Below are 15438 nucleotides of genomic sequence, written 5' to 3' on the forward strand. Positions count from 1 at the left end.
GAAGTGCGCATGGTCGTTCTCGCTTGCGGCGAGCTGTGTGGCATTGAGCCACTACAGCTCTCTGCCTTCGAACTCGAGCTTTGGCGCGTGCGGGTACGGTGTCGTGGGTCCACGACTTCTAAAAAAACTAGGCTGTAAGGCATCGTTTGACGGCGCAAATGCACGCATTTTTGAAGTAGTTTTTTTTACAGTGTGTGAATCGATGTGACGAACATAAAGATTGGTGGTTGAAATGTGCTCGCATGTGGTTGTGGATTTTGTGTACGACGTAGGATTACCCAGAAAGGTGGGTCAATACCGAGAAATCTTCGCGTAAGACCTGACAAATCCTATTCACCCTTGTTATTTTATTGTGCGAACCGACGTTGTCACGGATCGCGTTCGATTTGGGTTCGAATACCGGTAAACCATTTTTTGTTGCTTTAAAACGACTGCAATAAACATTTTCCAAACGATCACCCCAATAAGCATGTCGTTAATGGGCCTTTTCATTGAAACGTAGGTCACGGGTGTTCCAGCTAGTTATTCTGAATGGTTTGGCCACCATACAGGGTGATTCAAGGAGACGCCAGGCACTTTAAAGCGACCACAAAATTCGGTTTCTTAACCTATAGCGCTACGACTTTGTGCTGCGTTGCCCACAGATTGTGCATTTATTTTGTGAAATTTGCAAAGAGCGAACTTATCCGTGGAAAAAGTAAAAAAAGAAAAAGGCTTAGCTCCTATGGAAACGCAGCGACGCCACCGGTCTTCAAACAACACGGCACCGTTTTGCACGGGAGATAAGAGATGGCGCAAGCGGTCGCGACGTCAACTGCCGCCAACGAACGAGCATACCACGCCGAGAGCCGGCATCTATAGCAAACAAGCAACTGCTGTTCCTTGTTGTTACCACGCCTGTTGTTGTTTCTGTGACTGTCGCTGTCTGCGAAATGCGCGTCGCTTTTGAGTCGAAAATATTGTCTGCTAAAGACGCCGGATCTCGGCGCCGTATGCTCGTTTGTTGGCGGTGATTGTTGCGCCTTCTCTTGTCTCCCTGCGAAACATTTGTTGTAATCGTGGTGTTTGGTGTGATAATGACCTCGGCGTAAATTCGGCTAGATAGCTAAGGTCAGATATAAGCGAACGTTGCTGACGGGTAGGTACAGTAATCTTTGCTTTATTGCCCCGCCGCCATAACAAGTTTGGGAGGGGCACATATTGTTAACACAGCATTTTTAAGACTTCTTGACTGCACCTTGAAAGTTAGCCCACTCCTTGTTTTCATCTAATTTTCTCTCGCTTTTCGGTAGGCTATCTCTCGGGATATTGTGGTAGTGAAATTTTTGTCTGGCCATGTAATGGCATATGCTGATTTCATGTAAAAGGTTTCATAGTATAATAATATTGATTTAGTTGTGCATGACCTGACGGGCAACGGGAAATTGTGAAATACTGTTTTTATTGAAACATCAAGTAAAAAAATGCAGAAGGATGCTTAAGCTTCGCCTTTAAGAGTGGAATGCGAAAGCTAAAGATATATATATATATATAGGTCTGCATTTGTCGAGAGTGGACCTGTTTCTCCGGACCTCCCGATTCCTCACGCCAGGAGCAATGTGAAACGGAGCAGCGGCGTCGGCGGCGCCGACCAGACAGGATTCAACGGAACCCTCTGACGACGGCTACAGGATGCAGCTGCCCCAACTCCCGCATGGAAGGCGGCTGGAGACGACGGTGTTTCTACACGGTGATCTGTGTGGGAGGCCGTACAGGACCCAGGAATTCGCTGAGGCGCTGGAGAAGACCGTGGGTATGAAGCACGTGGTGAGGCTGGGAAATTTCCGGTACAACCACGTGCTGATTTGCACACTAGACACCGCCGAGCCGAAGGAGCGCCTCGCTGCATTCAAGGAGCTCGCCGTGAAGGGAAGAAGGTACGTCATCATCGACCCCAACCAGACGGAGGTGACGCTGCGAGTACATTGGCTGCCTACCTTCGTGATGGACAGCGAGGTTGAAGGCGCTCTTGCCTCTCTTGGCAGGTTGAAGCGTTCTACACGGGAGAAATGGCGTGCACCAAACGGCGCATATGAGGTGCACAGCATAACGAGAAGTGTCACACTCGTTCCCTGTGAGGGGGTCAACAAGCAAAACCTTCCTCATGAGGCCTCAATCGCTGGCTACCCGCTTTTTCTCTCAATGCCTGGCCGACCGCCGCTGTGTCTCCGCTGCAACCAGCTGGGCACATGCGGAGGCAGTGCCAGGCTCCTTGGTGCCGCAGGTGTCGTGGGTATGGCCACGTCGAGATTGAGTGAGTGCCGACATACGCGGCCAAAGCCAGGGTCCAAGTCAACGCGGCCCTTGAAGACGTACTTCTGGACGGCGGTGACGAGCCAAAGCAGCTTGCTTTCACGGAGCAGCTGCCGGCGCTCGACGCTGATGATACATCGCGGGATTCAGGGAAGCATCCGGAAGTGACGGAAGGAGAGTGCGATGCCTAGGAAGACAACGGAAAAGTGGCACAGATCGACGACGTCCTTCAGCTGACAGACGGGCTGGCGGCATCCGCTGAAGCAACCGGCTCGACGCCGGCATCGAAGTCGGCCGTCCCTTGAGCGGAAGCAGGCGCTCCGTGCAAGTCTCCCCAAACGAGCGGCCCAGGTGCAGCGGAGCAGCCCAAAGTTACCAGGCAAAGCCAACGCAAAAACCCAAGAAACCGGACAACCCCCCTTATAATGAGGATTAGCACCTCCCCCATTATGGTTAGCTCGCCCGTCACATCCCTCAAAGCTGCCCTGCAAAGTTCCTTTTTTCTTGGGGGGGGGGGGGGGGGGTGTTAGGGGGGAGAAAACACGAGTACGCTGCAGATGAACGTTTTAGAAAATAATGTGCCATCGACGACGATCAGTGCTATTATTTGCAGAGTGACGTTGACCAACTTGTGGCTTGGCTCCCACCTGCTTTTCTGAAATGTATTCATTTAAATACGAGGTCTGTAAAGAACAAGGTAATTTGTTTGGAAGAATTATTTACTGAATTTTCATTTAAACATTCTGCCATTATGTTAACTGGTACTCGGAGCATGAGTGAACATGATGTGCTCAGGTTACCAAACTATAAGACTTACTACTTAAGCCGATCCAATGGACGAGGTGGTGGAATTTCGTTACTGCTCGGCGACAATGCTCAATGTCAGTTACTTGATTGTTAGATTTTGATTACGCCTGATTATGAGATACTCTCTTTGTGTTGAAATAAGACAGTATATTGGGTTTGTTACCGGTCACCTAATGGAGATATCTCGATATTTTTTTTAAATTCTACGATCAATTTCTAGCCTTCGTTGGTGAAAACAAAAAGACCTTAATTGCTGGAGATTTCAACATCGATATGAGTAACAATAACCAATCTGCCAGGAATTTTAGCACTGCAATAAACTCTAATAATTAATTTTGTCAACATGATTAATGTTCCGACTAGAGTCACAGCCAAATGCTAATCCGTCCTTGATGTGTTTATTACCAATTCATTGCAGTCGTACGCTAAGGCTGGAGTTATAGCCTGCAGCGTTAGTGACCATCTCCCTGTGTTTCTTTGTGTAGAAAGAACTCACCTAGCATCAAACAACCCTTACGAAAATGGCAGATCTGGACTTATATAAAAAAAACAAATATGGACATATAAAAAATTGGGCAGATCTGGCCATATCAAGCACATCAGTTTATATACGCCTTATATAACCAGATCTGCCCAATTTTTTATACGTCCATATCTGGGTTTGCCAAATAGGGGTATATCTGCCTGCCATATCAGGGTGCTTTTTTTTATTCTTGCAGATTTGTTCTTAAAAAAAGTCATGAAAGCCACACTTATGCGGTTTCTGCGAGTGAGTTATACGCCCAGGGGGACATTACGTGGGCGCTAAGCTTTGCGATTCCTCGGTTAATTATATAAAATTCACTAATGAACTTTTCAATTAGTGAAAATAGACATACGGTTCCAATAAGCAGCTAGCGGGGCGTCGTCCAAAATCCCTAAATCAGTCATTTTCAGAAAGTCTTTCAGCACGTGAGAAACGCACTAAAGCCACCACTCGTGGAGCAGGTACAAGGCTATCGGTTTCGGTAAGGCGCCCGCGAAATTTTTCTGTCTCTTATCTAGCCCCCGCCTTGTACCTGGTCCACAAGTGGTAACTTCAGCGCACTACTGCGCTTCACACGCGCTCAATCTTTCTAAAAATTACTGATTTAGGTGTTTTGGACGACGCTCAGCAAGTTTCTAATTGAAACCATATGTCTATTTTCACTAATTAAAAGTGAATTAATTAATTTTATTTAATTAGCCGACTTATCGTAAAAATTAGCAAACTACATAACGTCCCCCTGGGCGTATCACTCTCGCACAGACCGCATAAGTGTAGCTTTCACGGCTTCTTTTAAAACAAATCTGCAAGAATAAAAAAAACAAAAAAAAAACGGTATCCATTGTGCTGGTAGTTGACTCTTCGACCCTCCACAGCGGGAGCAATGGTAAACTGTGCCGCGCTCGGCTGTACCAATTACCCGGTATCCCGACGATCGTTTCGTCAGCATGAACCGCGACACAGAGTGTCCGTCGAGTTAGAGAAAGTACAAGCGGGCGGAAAGGGATACGCCCGCGGACGACCTAGCATTGTTTACCAGTATTTCGCAAAATCGTAACAATCTTTCTACAAGCGACTCGTAAAGCCGCTCGTCAAATTTTGGAACGCGTAATTAAGAGTCTGTGCCGCTGTTGTTTTTTGGCGACACGTCAAAACTTAGTCGGCGGCATGTCGAAACTTTCTGCTTGTAGCGCAATCGCACCAATGCCGAAACATTCTGCACAATGATTCTCCAGGCTGCCAGGAGATAGACACGGCCTAAATCTAGAGGTAATCTGGAAGAATACATTTAGGAAAAACGATCGATTGTCACGAAGTAGGTTGCAGCGCACTTACGTTGACGAGACGCGACTTGAAAGGTGTGGTACGAGGGAGATGTCGACACGGCCACGGCAAAACCACCACTCGAACACAGAAACGAGAAGGTGCCCGTGAAGATTCAACACGATGTAACACAAGCTGTCGTTTGTAGAACCGAACACTAAACGCATCACAAAAAATTCTTGGGCTTCTTTGAAGAAATCGCTTGCAGAAGGAGACATACGCATCTGCCACATAGAGAGAATTCACACGCCAAACTAGGTCCGGCTAAACGCATTCCGAGATCGGCAATGGCTGACGCGTCATCCGTCAAACCACGTGACCACTCACCATTTATAACGCTTTCAGCTTAGGGAGAGAGAAAAGGATCGAAGGAGCGGCCAAAACGGGGTTTCACGAACAAAAGGCTTATCTTTTGGGGCCACAACCAGGAGATGTGTCACGTAATGAAGGTTGACAGTGCTGTGAATGCTATGTGTGGCCTTGGGCGCTAGGCAGGTGCGATGTCCTGCTTTGTCACCAGATTCTAGACTGTAGCCACGTGACCCTAACCGGAGACACGATTTGCCTAAAACATGCGTAGCGTCTACCCTGCTGTCAATACCGAGTGAACATACAGCTCTATGAAGTCTAGCTTTTGAACTCAAAACGATGCAAGTTTCAAGATACTATGTTTCACGCTGTATAAGCCACAGTATAATTTTAAATGAAAAAATTAACGCGACTATTTTTTTTGTGCATGATGTCGACAAATAAATAGATAAATATATATATATATATATATATATATATATATATATATGTATGTATGTATGGATTTCTACCAATAAGTTTAAAATCACGTGTACACTGTTTCAGATTTTTTTACGAACGAGTTATACATAAAAGACACCACGGACAGCACATCTTCCGACTTTCAACACACGATGAATCGCCGTCGCTCGCATACGAACGGATGCGATGCTGCGCGAACGGTTTTGAAAGAGCTGCGTATTGTACTCCGGGCGCAACGGCTTCCGTTCGAAGGGAAAATGATTCGGGACGGCGAAGTAGCGTCTTGCATCTTGAGTAAGCTAACGGTTCGTGTTTACCCGCTCAATTTAGCGGGGAAACATGAAAAAAAAAATAGTTTTACTGCCAGATTTTGCGGGAAAATTGACGTCACGTGACATACGTACCAATTCAATTTCTCGCTAAATTTAGCGGGACGATTACACCGATGGCGACGCCAACACCGCTTAACTCGGAAACGGGTGCCTAAGAGCTGCGACTAAGATCCATTATTTTATTCACTCGCGCTCCGATCGCACTTCGTCATATTGTCACACATCAAACATACAACCAAATTTCATTTGTCTTTCAATCTTCAAATTGCGCCCTTGATTTATTGGTCCAAATACCTGGAATAACTTCACTTTCAGGATGTTGACAATAGTTAACCAATTACATGAGACTCATGCAATATAGATTAATCAACTAGTGTCTTAGCGAGTACATATAACTTGTTGCTTGCACGACTGAAACGGGCCCATATATCATTATCAGGGGCGCTATATTTGCACGCGTATATGGTGATATATGGACGTATTTGCGCACTTATACGGCCAGATCTGGCAGTATTTGCCCACCTACATGTCGAAATACTGCCGTATTAGCTCCCATATCTGGCGAAATACAGCCCTATTTGACTGCTTATATTATCATATCTGAACGTATATAAAATATATGACGGCCATATCTGACATTTTCGTACGGGAAAGGCCCTAAAATTCTATACCAATCAATTACGGAGAAAGCCCTTGATTTTTTTTCGCTTTGCATTGCTGCGGGAAAATTGGAACAGAACAGGTACATTCAGTGAGGTGAATGATGCTGACGATAAGTTTATTGACATTTTCAAAAGGTTAAATACCGACCACTTCCCCATTAAAGAACGTAAACACGGTCGAAAAACAAGGAAGCCGTGAATTACGCCAGAGCTGCTTAAGGAGATGAAAATTAGAGACAAGCTATACAGAAGCTTCCTGAATACTCGTGCACTTGATGATTTAAAGACGTTTAAACAGTACCGAAATAAATTGACAAAGAATCTGCGATCTGCGCGGACAGAATACCACTCCTCTGCTTTAAGCGATAAAAACGATCGCCATGACGTGTTATGTTCCCTACTAAACGAACTATTAAATCGTGGTTCTCCGCATGCTCCTGTCTCGAAACTACGAGTGAATGGAAGGGAATTGTCTGGAGCCGAATCGACTGACGCTTTTAATCAGTTCTTCGCAAACCTAACTACACGTGGTAACTCGTTGGCTGCTCTCAAATATGTGAGCATTCGAAATGACAAATCAATGTTTCTACAACCGGCCACCGCGCCTGAGGCGATATCAGTAATCCAAAGTCTAAATAACAACAGTAGCTGTGATAGTGATGGTCTCCAGACGTCAAAGAAGGGCAGGGGATCCAGGAGCAAGTTCAAGAGATGCTGAACGACGACATAATTCAACCCTCAAGCAGTCCTTGGGCCTCCCCAGTCATACTGGTTAAGAAGAAAGACGGGACGCTTAGGTTCTGCGTGAATTACCGGCAGCTGAACGCAGTGACAAAGAAAGATGTCTATCCACTCTCCCGCATCGACGACACGTTAGACCGGCTGCGCCATTCTCGATACTTTTCATCGATGGACCTGAAGAGCGGCTACTGGCAGATTGAAGTCGACGAACGGGACCGAGAGAAGACAGCCTTCATCACATTGGATGGGCTGTACGAGTTTAAGGTGATGCCCTTCGGACTATGCACGGCGCCAGCAACTTTCCAGCGTGTCATGGACACCGTACAGGCCGAACTGAAGTGGCAGAGCTGTCTCGTCAACCTCGACGAAGTTGTGGTGTTTTCCGGCGACTTCGACGAGCACATGCGACGACTCCGAGCTGTTCTCCAAGCCATACGGACCGCCGGACCCACCCTCAAGCCGTCAATGTGTCGGTTCGCCTATGACGAGTTGAAGTTCCTAGGTCACATGGTTAGTAACGAAGGCATTCGTCCAGACCCAGAGAAGACTCGCGCCGTCACAGCATTTCAAGTGCCAAGAGACAAGAAGGCCGTGAGAAGGTTCCTTCAGCTATCTGCCTACTATCGGCGCTTCGTTCAAGACTTCGCAAGGATTTTCGCACCGCTCACAAACCTCACGAAGGACGCCGAGAAGTTCGAATGGGCCGAGGAGCAGCAGCAGGCATTCGACGAGCTGAAGCGACGACTGCAGGCGCCTCCTGTTCTTAGAAGTTTCGACCAGGATGCGGAAACCGAGATTCACACGGACGCAAGTAACGCAGGACTTGGCGCGGTACTGGTTCAAGTACAAGAAGGCACCGAGCGAGTCATCGCCTACGCAAGTCGGACATTGTCCAAGGCGGAGCGAAATTACTCCACGACTGAAAAAGAATCCCTTGCGGTCGTCTGGGCGATCACGAAGTTTCGTCCGTACTTATACGGAAGCCCGTTCCACGTAGTCATGGATCACCATTCGCTCTGCTGGCTTGCGAACATCAAGGACCCGTCAGGACGCCTTGCGCGATGGAGTCTCCGATTACAAGAGTTCAACATGACCGTAGTCTACAAGTCAGGCCGCAAGCACAGTGACGCCAATTGCCTGTCCAGAGCTTCCGTCGAAACACCTTCCGATAGCAGCGACGACGATGACGACGACTGTTTCCTCGGCGGAGTGAACACCGACGACATGGCCCGACGTCAACGAGACGGTCCTGAGCTGCGCGCACTAATAGAGCACCTGGAAGGGCGTGGGAGTGCCATACCACGAGTGTTTTCACGAGCCCTGCCAACCTTCGCCATTAGACAAGGTGTTCTCTACAAAGAGAACTTCGGCAACAACAACTCGATGTGGCTGCTGGTAATCCCGACCGACCTTCGAGAAGAGATCTTCCAAGCCTGCCACGACGACCCGACGTCCGGACACCTTGGTTACAGTCGGACACTGACCCGTATTCGTGAAAAATATTACTGGCCCAAGCTCCCGAAACCGTCCACCTATACACACGATCATGCTATGAATGCCAGCGACGAAAGAAACCTCCGACGAGGCCGGCCGGACTCTTGCAGTCAATTCCTCCGCCAACGGCGCCCTTCCAGCAGATCGGAATGGATCTACTTGGCCCTTTTCCGTCGTGGACGTCGGGAAATCGCTGGATCATCGTCGCCACAGATTATCTCACGCGGTACGCCGAAAGGAAAGCACTTCCTTCCGGAACTGCTGTGGAAGTTGCAAAGTTTTTCATTGAATCCATCGTCCTCCGGCACGGCGCTCCCGAAGTCCTGATCTCAGACCGTGGATCCTGACACAAGAAGTCCTTCGTCTCAGCCACACCAGCCATCGTCGCACCACGGCGTACCACCCTCAGAGCAACGGCCAGACGGAAAGACTCAACAAGACCATCGCCGACATGATTTCCATGTACGTCGACGTGGAGCACAGGACATGGGACGAGGTGTTGCCGTACGTCACTTTTGCCTACAATACGGCCGTGCAAGAGACCACCGGGGTTAACCCTTTCAACTGGTTCATGGTCGCAAAGTGACGACAATGCTGGACGCAATATTACCCCACGAACCGGCTGTCGACGGAGGCGACGACGCCCAGGTGGTTACCCAACGGGCAGAAGAAGTCCTTCAGCTCGCCAGACTCCGGATTCAAGCCCAACAACGTATCGACACTGGCCGCTACAACCTTCGTCGCCGGGACGTCCACTTCCAGCCCGGAGACAGGGTGTGGGTGTGGACACCGATCCGCCGCCGTGGTCTCAGCGAGAAACTCCTGAAGCGCTACTTTGGACCCTACAAAGTGCTTCGTCGACTCGGCTATCTGAACTACAAGGTGATGCCCGACGGAACACGGACTTCATCACGCCGCCCTCCACGACCAGAAGTCGTACACGTCGTGCGCATGAAGCCATACTACGCTTGACAGGACAGTGGACCTTACGCATTCCAAATGACTCTTTTGTTTACCGTTTTTCTTTGTTTGCTTTGTTCTGTTTTGTGCTGCATCGGGGCGATGCACTTTTTAAAGGGGTGGGGGGGGGGGGGGGTAATGCCGCGCGCGCAGCTGGCCAAGTGGGCAGCGCGCGCGTGGCCTAATGGTTATCGCGCCTGCCTCCCACTCGAAAATCCATGGTTCGATTCCTGGGAGCGCCGCATCTTTTGTTATTACTGCAATTTAGTTTTCTGGTAGATTCGAGAATAATGTTGGCGTATTCGAGGTCCGAATGTTCTAGGCGTCGAACATTCTAAGCCTATTATTGCAGAAGCTCACGCATGTGCAGTAGAATCGGCACGGAATGAAACCCGAACGCCGGAACGCGTGGCCATCGAGACAGGCTGCTCCCCCTGGTGGGCCCCTGAAAACTAATAAAAATGCGCCCGGGGTTCGAGGGTGCGGGTCCTGCTAAGATGTGCTCGACCCTCGCGCGGCGCGTCTGGGACTTCCGCGTTTCGCCGGTGGCGCGCTGTAAGCGCCGTCACTCAGTGTGTTTTCGTGTCGCCGCACTGTCGTCCGGTCGACACCCGCGGCTTACGCGCGGCGCGAGAAGGTCCATGCCGGAAACAGCAGCAAGCTGCTTGCGCGCGCGCCAGCGGAGCACGCTCATGGAGTCGTCTTCTCCTGGCGTGCGCAGTTTTATTGTTTGTTAAATGTATCGTAATTTTATAATTATCAGTACTTATAGCAAAACAGCTCGACATACGAGACAGAAGAACAAGTTGGAAAATATGACGAGTGCTGACTCCCAACTGAAGGTTGCTACTAGAAATATTTAGTATATAATACATGAACACATCCATACGTCCACTCCCAGAGCTCGTCCATTAACTTCCCTTGTTCTTCAGGCTCGTATGCCTCGCTGCGCCATAATGCAGGTCTATTGACTCGCGCACTCAGCAAACATTTTCCTTGATTGTAGTGACTTGATACGTCACTCTCTGCAGAATGTGGTTCGAACTGTCCAGCGGACCCATTAATTATCGGTTTTATGTATCAAATGCCCAGTCATATCTGTTCAAGGCTACCATTAAATATTGCTTTGTGTATCGCAAGGGCGAAATGAAAGTTGAAACATTTCGCGCACAGAAGACCCGTAGTGCTCAATGACGTGTCATCGGAACTACGCGGAGGCTTCGGTGAAAAACGTGGCATTTGCCGTTTCTGAGAAATAGTGAAACGTCATAGACATGAAATAAAATTTGTTTATTGGCAGGGCTATACTCTTTTCGGAAAAAAAAATTAAAAATGCTGCAACAAACCGCGACGCGGATGCCTCGGTTTTGATAAGCGATGGCCATGTTTTCGTGCGAGGTTATCAGTCGATTCTTCTAAAAAGCGAGGAATCGCTCGCTGAAGCTCTCTTTGGTAACCACCGATATGCCAGGCGTATCAATTCCGGAGCGGAATAAATTCATCACGCTGTCTGAGCAGGGCCTATCGCGAAGAGCTATAGCCAGGTTAAGCGGCCGCCCGGTGTCGACTGTCATGTATGATGTACCGGTTGTCTTTTCGGCGCCCTGCAAGATGCTGCAGCTATGCCCCAGAGTGGCGGACAGGGGAACGGGAAGGAATAGATGTTCCGTAAAGCACAGAAACAAGTACGTCGAGTGCGCGATGGGGGTAGTTTACAGGATCCCGTTAAGCTGTGGTCGAGTATACATCGGCCAGACTGGCCGATGTGTTAATGACCGAGCACGTGAACACGCGCTTTCGCTGCGATCAACCTCGGGCGGTCACTTGCCTTTACACTGCAGCACTTGCTCGTGCGAGCCGATATTTGATCGCATCTCGATTTTGGGAAGAGGGGCCGATAAGACAGCACGCGAGCTGCTCGAAGCATTTGAGATAGGAAAGGAAGGTGACCAATGCGTCAGCCAAACATCGGTTTTTTTACTTAAGAGAGAGGTAGCTTTTTTGAGCACGTTTTGATGGGGTGATGATTTGGTGGTTTGTTTGTTTTCCTCGCTAGTTTCTTTTTCAATAAACGTTCAGTTGAAGTCCAGCGCTTGTCCTGTCAATTTCTCTTCCTTGTGTCTTCGTTGTTTGCGCGCTGATTCCATTTTGTAACGATGAACCAACTCGCCTGCATTGCCACTTTGAGTCGACTGTCAATAGGATTTTGCAAGCGTTCCGTTACGAACAGCGTATCGAAAACCTTCCGCGTGGCAGAAGACCAAAGGTGACGACGGACGATGAAGACCTAATGATCGTGGCTGCTGCAGTAGACGACCCAACACTGACGGCTAAAGAAATCTGCAATGAACTGGGCCTCAGAGTCAGCGTTTGGACGATACGTGAGCGGCTGCACGAAGCTGGCCTGCGCAGCCGCGTGCCTGCTAAAAAGCCGATGATTTCGGCTGACAACAGGCACAAGCGGCTGCTCTTCGCTCAAGAACATTCATCGTAGACAGTGGCAGACTGTCAGGACGTACTGTTCACCGATGAATCTGCCTTCACGACGCGCTGGGACACAGCGAATCTGGCGAGCCGACCGGACCAGTTAAGTGTTTGGCTAATCATCGAAGAGTTGCACAATTTCGTTGAGAATGCTAGGCGATTGATTTTTCAGTTTACTCTGTCTTAAAAGCGGAGAATCAGCAGTGCTTTTATTTTAGATGTTTGACAAACACAATTACTCCTAGCACCAGTTTTTCCGAAAGTCATAGCGCTGGGCGCGCTAGTTCATGTAACTTATGCCATATAGACAATTCAACTTAGACAAGCGCTGACGAAATAATTTACAAATTTTTCAGGTTCGACCCGGTCAATTTCCAGCGCGTCGCCAGTAGTGGCCGCTGCTCCGTGAGCGTGTGGGGCGCGCTCTCCAAGGACGGACTGGGTCCCCTGGTGCGCCTTGATGGCCGCTTCAACGCCGCCGCTTACATGGACGTCGTCGAGACGGTTCTACTGCCGTACGTTATGGACGGCCCGTTCAGCGACGGCTGCTTCTACCTCCAGCAAGACCGCAGCCCAGTCCACATGGCACGGTCTGTGACAGAGCTGCTGGAAGACCGGGGTGTAATGGTTCTTGAGTGGCCCCCCCGAGGAGCTGACATGAACATCATTGAAAATATCTGGGGGGCCATGAAGAAGGGCCTTTCCCACCGGCCTCTCCATCGGCGTTCGGCGGACGACTGGTGGGATGCGGTCGAAGCTGAGTGGGAGCGGCTGCGCGCTTCGGACCTGATAGCCAGCCTCTTTGAAAGTATGCCTCGTCGAATGGCTTCCGTCTTAGCTGCTGGAGGCGACTTCACGAAGTACTAGGAGATCCGCTGCTCTTAATGGAACGCCTGCACGATCCTGTTTATTGTGGATAATGGGCTGCCACTTAAAATGACTATAGCTGTTTGCGATACGTCCTGTTCGGACAGGGTCTTTTATTTAGCCGGCCCAAGCTGTTGCCGGAGCTGCTGCTGCGGCGCCGGGGTATCCGCGTCGCGGTCTGTTGCAGCATTTTTTTTTTTTCAGAAAGAGTACGGTTGTGCCAATAAACGAACTTTATTTCGCGCCTATGACGTCCCACTATTTCTCAGAAACCGCGCGTGCCATGTGGTTCTGTCTTGTATGTCGCGGTGTTTTGCTATAAGTACTGCTAATTATAAAATAACGATACTTTTAACAAACAATAAAACTGCGCACGCCAGGAGAAGACGACTCCATGAGCGTGCACCGCTGGAGCGCGCGCAAGCAGCTTGCTGCTGCTCCCGGCATGGACCTTCTCGCGCCGCGCGCAAGCCGCGGATGTCGACCGGACGACAGTACGGTGACACAACAACACCCTGAGTGACGGCGCTTACAGCGCGCCACCGGCGAAACGCGGAAGTCCCAGACGCGCCGCGCGAGGGTCGACCACATCTTCGTAGGACCCGCATCCTCGAACCCCGGGCGCACTTTCATTAGTTCTAAGGGGCCCACCAGGTGGAGCAGCCCGTCTCGATGGCCACGGGTTCCGGCGTTCGGGTTGCATTTCGTGCCGATTGTAGATAAGGGGCGCCGCGTGGCGAACCGGACTGAGTTTCGCCCCAGCGTTCGACTCCGCTACGACGCCGACTTCGACGCCCGCGACGCTGTTATTATCTTTTGTACCATTTTATTTATGGCACAAGTTCGCCACATTAAACGTTTATTTCTGCCTGTTTATTTATTGTTTTTGGTCACCACCCGGTGACAATATGGCCTGTAAAGCATGTAGCTGATATAATCGCGCCTATCCTCATTTATATATTTAACACCTGTTTAGAGACAGCTGTCTTCCCATCAAATATGCAAAAAGCAAAGATTACAGTACTTTACAAAAAGGGAGATAGAAATGATCTGGGAAATTATAGGCCAAATTTCATCCTGCCAGTTTTTTTAAAGGTATTTGAAAAACTTTTGCACTCGAGACTTTCGGGATTTATTGATAAGTTTAACTTGTTGACGCCACACCAATTCGGCTTTTGTAAAAACAAATCAAGCGAACTCGTATTACATGAACAAAAAGTATGCATACTAACATAATTTGAAAACAAAGCCATCGTTCTTGGTGTATTTGAGGATTTTTCAAAGGCTTTTAACTTAGTAAATCATGACATTTTGCTTCAAAAGCTGAACTGCTACCGTATCCGAGGACGGGTTTTATTGCTTCTAAAATCTTATTTATCTAATCGAAAACAGGTTGTCCAGATTAACAATATACGTTCAAAGGCTCAACCAGTACTTTGTGGTGTGCCACATGGCAGCATATTAGGACCACTACTCTTCAACGTTTATCTTACCGATATTGTAAATATTAGCCACACAGCCAAATTTATAGTATATGCGGATGACACTAGCATATTTTTCTCTGGCCATGACATTCATGAACCTATAGATCGATGTAATAATACAATAAAAACACCCGAGAACTGCTCGGCAGTTAACGCTATGCAAGTAAATGAAAGAAAAACAAAGGCGGCTATATTCAGACCCAAAAACAAGCCCGCTCCTACACATCCAGAAATCTTCCTTAATTTACGCCGTATAGAAGAGGTGATAATTTCAGGTGTCTCGGTATCATATTTTCCGCCGACATGCTATGGGACGCTCATGTAAACTACTTGCTAACAAAAATAGCGCAAATTACTCTCATAATTGGACGCATTCGATACCTCCTTCCCGCACAAGTTAAATTGCTTCTTTATAATTCACTGTTTTACTCACACCTAAACTATTGTCAACTATTCTGAGGCACAAGTACATCTTCAAACCTACAGCGTATTCATTTATTACAACAGAAATATGTTCGCCACATCTATTACGCCCCTTATGAAACACCAAGTTCAATTTTCTTTCGTCGTTCTCGCATTATTAGGGCACACAACCTATACAGATATCGTTTGAGTGCTCGCTATAAATTACAAACACAGAGAAATATAAGTTATATACGATATCTTTCCCAACTGCAAATAAAAACCTCTAGTTA

Source organism: Ixodes scapularis, unplaced genomic scaffold, assembly GCF_016920785.2.
Source record: "Ixodes scapularis isolate PalLabHiFi unplaced genomic scaffold, ASM1692078v2 PGA_scaffold12__126_contigs__length_90152505, whole genome shotgun sequence".
In the NCBI taxonomy this organism is placed as follows: domain Eukaryota; kingdom Metazoa; phylum Arthropoda; class Arachnida; order Ixodida; family Ixodidae; genus Ixodes; species Ixodes scapularis.